This window comes from Megascapheus bottae, chromosome 8 (genome assembly GCF_031878675.1).
Source record: "Megascapheus bottae isolate mThoBot1 chromosome 8, mThoBot2.hap1, whole genome shotgun sequence".
NCBI classification, from domain to species: domain Eukaryota; kingdom Metazoa; phylum Chordata; class Mammalia; order Rodentia; family Geomyidae; genus Megascapheus; species Megascapheus bottae.
The window spans coordinates 64,228,831-64,238,324 of record NC_143516.1 but is presented as its reverse complement, the minus strand read 5'-3'; the positions used below and the strand labels follow the sequence as shown (position 1 = coordinate 64,238,324).

At 43.7% G+C, this 9,494-nt stretch overlaps 1 long non-coding RNA gene across 1 annotated transcript; it reads left to right on the top strand.

Moving 5' to 3' along the window:
- Nucleotides 1–3,872: 3,872 nt before the first annotated feature.
- LOC150060047 (uncharacterized) lies at nucleotides 3,873–9,234 on the top strand. Its single transcript, XR_016536428.1, has 3 exons — nucleotides 3,873–4,081; nucleotides 8,558–8,574; nucleotides 8,690–9,234. It is a non-coding gene; the product is annotated as an uncharacterized LOC150060047 (long non-coding RNA).
- The last annotated feature ends 260 nt before the right edge of the window (nucleotides 9,235–9,494 follow it).

Sequence of the window (9,494 nt, the reverse complement as noted above, 5' to 3'; positions counted from 1 at the left end):
TGGAAGTTGAGTTGAGTAGCACATATTTGAAATCCCAATACGGGGGAGTGTGAGACAGGAGGATCATGCGTCCAAAGTCAGGTCACCCTGGGATACATGACCTTGTCTTAGAATAAAACCACCATCTCCCCCCCATAAAAATTCTATTTCTATATATAAATACACAATAAAACCAAAGGTCAAATGGTATCTAGATTTGTATTTTTCTCAAATATTCTTTTATTTGTTTAGAAAAATCTGCTTTCAAATCAACCCTGATTTCTTCAGAGTTTTCTGTGATGATAATATGGACAGAAGCCAGCTTCTTTTGTCCTGTTTGAGAGACAGCAAGTCCTTGAATGATTGCTGACCCTGGGTTTTCTCAGCAGAATGGCCCAGCATGGCTCCTGTCAGATGGCTGATCAAGAATAGACACGTGAGAAGTGGGAGCTCCTTCTCATTTACAGTCCTGCACAGTTCCCTTTGAGTGCCCAAACAACAGCGACGCTCCTCAATCACAGAGGCCACTGTGGAAAAAGCCCAAGAAGCAGAAAACTAAAGAGAGAAGTATGAGGACCTGGGAACCATAATAAGAACCAGTCTTGGCTGGATTCTTGGCTGGTGACAATTCCCTTCTCAGCCTTTCCTATGGTTTTCTAACTCCATCCTCAAAATGACTCTCAGGAACAAGATCCATCTCTTAAGTGACTGGCCCAAGAGCACGACGGGCACACGCTGTAGTTGGGTCATTCTGATTTTGACACACATTCTCTTACTGGGAAGAATGAAACCTCCTGAAGGCTGGACTTGCATCTGCACCACCACTGTGCTCAGGGCCCAGACCTCCTCATCTGTACAGTGACATTCTGAGGCTAGCCAGGTGCTTTGCACAGTCCTGCCCACTGTTTACATGCTGCTCTGCTCAACAACTTTTTTGCTCAACAACTCAGAAAAGAAAAAAAGAAAATGCACAAATTTGCTTTTAACTAGGGGTCAGATAATACTTATCTTAGTTAATCCATATGTGTCTTTCCATCTAACTTTTGCTTATGAAAAAGTATTAGTTGATTAATTACCAACATTCCATCATACTTGATTCCTCTGTGACTGTTTATCTATGCATCTGTCATTTATCTTCATCATCATCTACTGTCTATCTTTTATGTGATTATTGTCTATCATTTATTTACCCCCTCTCGGGCGTGTACTGTACATATATATCTTCTATCTATGTGTCTTATCATCTTCATTATCTACCTAAATTTTTAAAAATTAAATTGATGTCTATCTTGAAACTTCATCCCTAATTCATCCTGAATCCTCTAAGGATAAGGGTATTCTCTTAAATAACCTTAAAATAATAGACCCTTAGCACGTATTCATCACTGGTTCCAAGGATACTGCTGTTGAGGAAAGCCCACTCATGTTTAGGTGTGTAAGCTTTAGCTCTATACTATGGATGCTTGATTCTTTTTTTTTTCTCTAATGCTATCCAGCTTCTACTAAAGGCACAATCCCATTCAACAGACCTAAAATTATCACTTAAATTAAAGCATATTAACTTTTACTTTACTTTTGACACATCATTTGTGTCTTGGGAAGCAGAATTTTACAAAATTAAGGGCAAGGAAACAGCAGACCACAGGATAATTTAAACACAGCTGATGGCGACATGTGACTGAGCATTTCTCCACATCGACCAAGCAGTGTTACGCACTGTCCTTGGGCTTTCGCAAGGCTAGAGCTCTACCACTTGAACTAGAACACCACTTCCAGCTTTTTATATGTAAGTGGTACCAAGGAATCAAACCCAGGTTTTCATGCATGCTAGGCAAGCATTCTACCACTAGGCCTAACTCCAGGCCCCCTCCTGTTTTCTTATACAGGAAATTCCAGATCCTAACATTAACCTAGCACTTTTGCCATAGTCTACATGCATGTGTGTATAAGCATACAATTTGAATCATGTATTATTATAGTGTAAGTCAACCATATAGTGTAAGTCAAGACCCCCTCCATATACTGATTTCATTAGAAATACCAGAAAAATGAGGTTAATTTTAGATTCAAGGCCTGAGTGCTGTCCGTTAGCTTTTTCAACTGGCATTCTACCATTGGAGCCACACCTCTAACTTCTGGCTCTTTGATGGTTAGAGATACAAGTCTCATGGAATATCCTGTCTGGGCTGGCTTTAAACTGTGATTCTCAGGATCTCAGTCTCCTGAGTAGCTAGGATTACAGGTGTGAGCCACGGCCATCTGGCTACTGCTAATGTTGTTTGCTTTGTTTGTAGAATATGTTTCATTAAAGATGAAGCATTAAAGCCTGTGGGCATGGCTCAAGTAAGGTGATAGCTAAGCAAGTATAAGCCCTGGCCCACGGGGTTCAGTCAACTGAGTCCCGAGAGGGAACCGTACCTAAATGAGTGGGACAGACAAACAAATGAGACCAAGACAGTGTTCTGATCAAGGTCTGTTTATTGAAAGTCAGAGGGGGTTTATATAGGGCTCTAAAGCAGGGGCTAGCGCAGCAGAATTTTAAATTTTGCAAGAATCTCATGGTAAGCAGGAAACGGGGCCTGAGAAAACAGGACATGGGGCAAGTTAACCTGTGGAGGTAACAATTCAAACATTCCTTAGCATGAGGCAGAACAGTCTATAGCTTAACTTGTCAAGATAGCAGTCCGGATGTCTCTAAACACAGAGCAAAGCAACCAGGTGTCTCTTAGCACAAAGTAATCAGCCTAAAACTTTTTTACTAAGCCTATCATATTAAAAGTCTTAGGCAACAAGTTAAGAGACCCCGAGGCAGTCTCCAACACTCCTGCACTTCAAAATCACTTCAGAAAATCATATTCCATGCTGTTCTTTGTTGCCTATATGATGCACAGTAAGAGGAATTCAAGTTTGATTCCAAAATCAGTTTGCTTCTATTTTTCTAGGTAACAAAAATCCCATAGTTGAGCTGGTAAACTATATCTAAGTCATAACATGGCTTAAGTTCAAAACTGTATAAAATACAATTTTTAAAAAGATGACATTCATCCACATCTCCTTTCTTTCTTCCTTCCCACTATCAGAGCTCCCCTAGATAGACAGTTATCTTATGTTTTATGTTTAGGTATTTAATTATATCTCTATGCATAACTTCCCTCCCCTCTCACACATAAATAAACATCCACTGACTCATGGCTTACTTTTTCCTCTACATATGTATTATATATAATAAACATATATAATTTCTGCCTGTCTTTTGCTACTGTATATGTTCCTCGGCAGTTTTACATTGTTTCTGTAGCTATTGTAGTCTCAGAACCAGTGCTTTAGTTCAGTTCTTTTCCTTGCCTTTGTTTATGCCATTCCCATCCTCATAGGCAGTTGAAGTTCAGAGCTCTACCAAAGCTCTCCGATGGGCAGAGAAGGAACAACAGACATGATGGCTGACTGGTGGAGGACTTATCATGTCAAGTCCAGTTGCCCGTGGAGGAGAGGAGGGGAAATGGGACCATACAATTTACCTTCATTTCCAGCCCCAGGTACCCCTTGTCCTGTTTTGGTGGGAAAAAAAAATATGAGGAGTGTTAGGGGCCAAGCTAATCGCCATACTGTAAGATCTAACAGCTGGAATTTGTGAAGCCTCACCCACCACAGATGACTAAACCGTGATATCCCCCTCGGCAGGGAAAAACATCTGACTAATATCCTGCTGGGTCAGTTTGACCGCCTCCTGACCCCCTTCCCAGGTGTATCATAGGCGTATGGTATGTAAAGATAGTTACCAAGTAACCAGCTTACATCAATTGTCCTCCCGCTGAACGCATAGGAGCAGCTGTGCAAAAATAAAGATTGATCAGAAACCTGTGTTGGTCTCCCTCCTTGTGTCTGCTTTGTCTCTCATTCAGGTCTGCTCCCCCTCGAGCTCTAGTTGACTACCCTGCAGGCCGGGGCAAGTGGTGCCACGTGGGGCTCAAGGAACAGAAGCGGAACTGCACGTCGCTAGAAGAAGTGTGCCGGCTGTCTTATTTGGGTCGCCGCCTTGGGTGAGAGAAGACCCGCATACCGCCACCGCAGAAGGACGCATCTGCCATCCAGGCCCGGGAAGGTAAGAAGAGCCACGCAATTACGGGACAAACGCTTAGTAAGCAGGAACTTTTTACACACGGTCTCAAAGCCTCTCTCAAGGCACGATGTGCACGGGTTAAGAAAAAAGGATTTGGTAGATTTTTTTATGTTTCTGGAAGATCTTTGTCCCTGGCTCCCACAAGAAGGGACCATAGACGAGAACAGATGGCAGCGTGTAGGTGATTGTCTTAAAGACACCGCATTTTCGACTCCGAGAAGGTGCCTGTTCAGGCTTTCTCCTACTGGAACCTCATAAATGAAGACCTACAGGTTCGACATTTTCAGGTAGATGTCTCTGAGGTGGTGAAGGACAGTAAAACTTTTTTAAAAGAAAAATTCAAAGGGAGTCAATCTTCCCTTTTAAAACAGTCTTCTAAGTCCCCCTGCCCCTCTGTTTCTATCCCAATGTCTACAGATGCTCCCCAAACTCATAAGCCACAGTCCATTTATCCCGTTCTATCAAGCCTAAATTCTGGCAATCCTGGGGACGATGTTTTCTCACCTGAAGAGGCGGCAACCTTAGCAGAAGAGGAAGCCGCCGATTCTAACACAGCTGCCATCTTATGGAAATTCCCCTCCTTTCTGCTCTCCCGCGCTTGCCTTCCCTCCTGTAAATGGTCTAACAGAAGTTACATGGCAGGCTATTGTTTAAAATCACCAGAGAAGCTCAGTCCTTAAAAACCCTTCTCCAAATCAAAAAAGAAAAATTCGATTTACTCCAACAACTTCGAGAACTAGACCTGGAACTAAATCCCCCTTCTAATGCCCTGTCCAAAAAAAGCAAGACAAAAGATAGGAAGACTCTTCATGCCTTCTGGGTAACCAGATCCCAAATTAAATCTTCACCCCCCCCCCCACCCCATAGTATGAAGGCCCAGAAAGATAGTGAAGAAGAGGGAGAGGAGGATGTAGAGGAAAAGGAGCCAGACCCTAAAAAATTAGAATCCTCTGATGAGAAAGATGGAGGTAATCCTCTAGTTATTAAGACTCAAAAATATAGACTTAAATATATAAAGGAACTTAAGAGCGCCGTCTCTACGTAAGGCCCAATTGCCCCTTTTACACTTTCTCTTTTGGAGTCCTTGAGCGAAGATTGGCTTACCATAAATGACTGGGGAATGCTAGCTAAAGCAACGCTTAGTTCCCGGAAAGCTGATTATACTGAGAGAGGTGTCAGGACATTGCACGTTGCAATGTCATTGCCCGGGTCCATCTAAAACCTGGGCCCTGAATAAACTGCTAGGCCAGAGTCCCTATGATAGTAATGAGACACAGGCCAAATTTTCCCCAGGATTACTTGTTCAGATTCAACATACAGCTCTCCAAGCCTGGAAGAGCCTTCCCTCTCAGGGGTGGGCTGTTTCTTCCATTGCAAAAATTCGCCAAGGGTCTCAAGAGCCGTTCAGCGAATTTGTGGGACGCCTTACTGAGGCTGCAGAATGTTTTATGGGGCACGAGGAGACAGATAATGAGTTCATTAAACATCTTGCCTTTGAAAATGCCAACTCTGACTGTCAAGCCGCAATACGTGCTCAGTCCTCATCACTGTGGCAAAACTCTTTCTGATTATATCAGACTTTGTGCTGATGTTGATCCAGCCTCCCGTAGTATTGGATTGGCTATTGGAGCTGCCCTGAGAGATTTTACTCAGGGGCCCAAGGCTAAGACGTTTTAATTGTAAACAGCCTGGCCATTTTTTGAGGGAATGCCCAGTCCCTAAGGCAAAGAGGCCTCCCGCCTCCCCCCCCCCCCCCCCCCCCCCCCGCCCCCTTTGCCCCTGATGCAAAAGAGGGAAACATTGGGCCTCGGAATGCTGATCAAAGACTGATAACCAGAGAAATCCGAAGCAGGGAAACTTGATGAGGGGCCCACCCCAGGGCCCCAAGCCAACAATGGGGTCGAACCCTGGGGCTGTCAGGTTCCTCCCCCAATCTCCAGCTATCTAATGTCATCTCCCTCATGCGAGCAATGCCAGGTAGTGCAGGACTGGACCTCTGTGCCACCTCCCAATCAATATTAACCCCTGATTCCAGGACTCAGATCCTTTACACTGGAATTTTTGGCCCTCTGCCCCCAAATACATTTGGCTAAATTTTGGGACGCGGAAGCTCCACCATCCAGGGTCTTAATATTTCGCCAGGCATCATTGATAGTGATTATACTGGGGAAATCAAAATAGTGGCGACTGCTTCTCAAGGACCTATAACTACTTTCCCTGGCCAAAGGATTGTCCAACTGGCACTGCTACCTCTCATTGCTAATAACCCCAGCTACAAACACTAGAGAGGCTCTAATAACTTTGGCTCCTCAGATACTTATTGGGTACAGGAAATTACACATAAAAGACCTTTACTAAAGTTAAAATTAGATGGAAGGATTTTTGAGGGCCTTGTTGATACAGGAGCAGATGCTACTATTATTTCCAATAGGGATTGGCCTTCAGGCTGGCCCCTTAACCCTTCTATGACTCATTTAAAAGGAATAGGACAGACTTCTAACCCTCTTCAAAGTTCTAAAAGTATTTTGTGGGAAGATGAGGAAGGACACAAAGGCATGGTACAGCCTTATGTGGTCACCGGCCTCCCCATTAATTTATGGGGCAGAGACATTCTTTCTCACTGGGACTTATTATGTGTAGCCCCAATGAATTAATTACTCAACCGATGCTTAATCAGGGATATCGTCCAGGCCAAGGGCTGGGAAAGAATTCTCAGGGACTTACGTCGCCCATTCAGGTCGATGCTAAGGCTGATCGCGCCGACATTTGCTATAAAAATGTTCCTGAGTGGCCAATGACATGCCTGTACTCCACACAGACAAAATTTCTTGGAAAAGGACAGAGCCTGTGTGGGTGATCAGTGGCCTCTAACAGTTGAAAAGCTGGCCGCAGCCACAGCGTTAGTACAGGAACAGCTTGCTGCAGGCTGCCTTGAATCTACCACTTCCCCTTGGAACACACCCATTTTAGTAATAAAAAAGAAATCAGGAAAGTGGAGACTTCTTCAAGATCTTAGGGGAAATTAATAAGGCCATGATTCCTATGGGTGCCCTTCAACCTGGCCTTCCTATTCCGGTTGCTATTCCCAAGGGATATTATAAAATTCTTATTGATTTAAAGGATTGGTTTTTCACCATCCGTCTCCATCCCTGGAGGATCAAGAATACTTTGCATTTAGTCTACCAGTAGTAAATTTTAAAGGCCCCATGCCTAGGTTTCAGTGGAAAGTTTTGCCCCCGGGGATGGCCAATAGCCCTACGTTGTGTCAAAAATTTGTTGCTCAAATTATAGACCCGTTTAGGTTAAAGGATCCCTCTCTCTATATATAATTCATTATATGGATGATATTCTTCTTGCTGGACCGAATGCTTATTGCTTTCTCCATTTCTCTCAGCAACTCTCAAATGCTCCTACCAGCACAGGTCTTCAAATTGCACCGGATAAGATTCAGTTAAAACCTCCCTATTTATTTTTAGGCTTTGAACTTTTTGCCAACAAAATATTGTCCCAAAAAATTCAACTTAGGACTGATCATCTTAAAACTTTAAATGATTTTCAAATACTCTTAGGTGACATTAACTGGCTCCACCTCTATCTTAAATTGACTACGGGTGAGCTTAAACCTTTGTTTGATATTCTTAAAGGCCAAAGTCCCGGCCCCCTTCATCTCCTTTTTAAAATCACCAGAGAACAGGCACGGCAAATTGTCAAACAGTGCCAAAATTGTGTTACCCTGTTGCCAATACCCCATTTGGGAGTTAATCCCCGAGGATTGGTTCCTAATGAACCGTGGCAAATGGATGTTACCAATGTCCCTTTTTTTGGTACTCTTAAATATCTTCATGTTACTGTTGATACCTTCAGTGGATTTATTTTTGCTACACCACACTTTGGTGAGGCCTCCAAAAATGTTATCGCCCATGTACTTAAGTGCATGGCAGTTATGGGAAAGCCTAAGACTATTAAGACCGATAATGGCCCCGGATATATTGGCAAAATTTTTCAACATTTCTGCCGTCAGATGCAAATAAAACACATCACTGGTATTCCCTATAATCCTCAAGGCCAAGGAATTGTTGAACAAGCCCATCAGACCCTTAAAAATACTTTTCAAAAGTTAAAAACACAGACCTTTTATCCTACGAAGGGAACTCCAAAAATATTCTTCATCATGTCCTATTTGTTAACTCTGGATGTTAAGGAAAAATCTGCAGCTGATCACCTTTGGCACCCACAAACCATTAATAATTATGCCACTATTGTGTGGAAGGATCCTCTGACCTCCCAATGGAAGGGTCTGACCCAATGTTGGTCTGGGAAAGAGGACCAGCCTGTATACTTGATAATAAAGGAGTGGCTGATTGGCTCCCAGAACGACTTTTTAAGCCTGTTGATAACCCTCCTTCCAGGGAAAATATGCAACCCTGAGAACCTTTTTTCCTCTCTTTATGCTTTCAGATTGAATTGACCAGCTGGTACGTCCCCCCGAAGCCAAGCCTTATCTGATTTGCAGCGAAAAGATGTCTCAAGGAACGGGAATTATGTTTGTCCTATGCCTTTATTTTTTTCTCTACCTACCCCTGTGCTCAGATGCTGCAAACCCTCAAAGACCATCCAACTGGACGTGGGTAATCCGCAACCCCGAGACAGGAAAAAGAATAATCCTAACCACGACACAGGGACCCCTGCCAGAGTTTCCTGAACTCCGCTTTGATTTATGCCAGCTGGCCGAAGGATCTTGGGTCCAAACTAGCTGGACTAAACAGGACTCTTATCCAGAATGCAGATGGCGCAGTTGGTACATGTGCCCGGGGGAAAAACAGACTGACCGATGCGGGGGCCCTAAGGAATATTATTGTAAAGCATGGGGATGTGAAACCAGCACCTCCACCTGGTGGAGAGGCTCTGGGAAAGATTTGGCTATTTTTTTCAAACCCAACAGCCAGGATTCCAAAATTAAGATACAGTTCACGGATGCTGGGAAACGGGCAGAAGGATGGGAATTAGGTAAATCATGGGGTTTGCGATTATATCGCTCCGGAGGAATACATTCAGGGATATTGCTAACCCTGCAGGTCGTTAAGGTGCCTGATCGCCCCCCAGTAGTCACAGGACCCAATGTCACGGTTAAACCTGCTCGCGACTGAAAACCAAGCAAATCTAAAAAACCTAAAAACAAGGGCCAAGTAAATAAAAAATCCCAGGATCCACAAAACCCTCAAGCCCCCAAAACCGTAGACACCCCCGGCATGCAATTAGCTTGGCTCCCGACAGGGGAGGAATGAGTGGAGTGGTCTGGCTTTAATGGCCCCCTCCAGTTTTCCTTGTCTCAAAAGCACAAGCAGGAGACTTTTCCCTTTGGGGCTAATTTAAAGGCTATTTATAACAAAGAAAA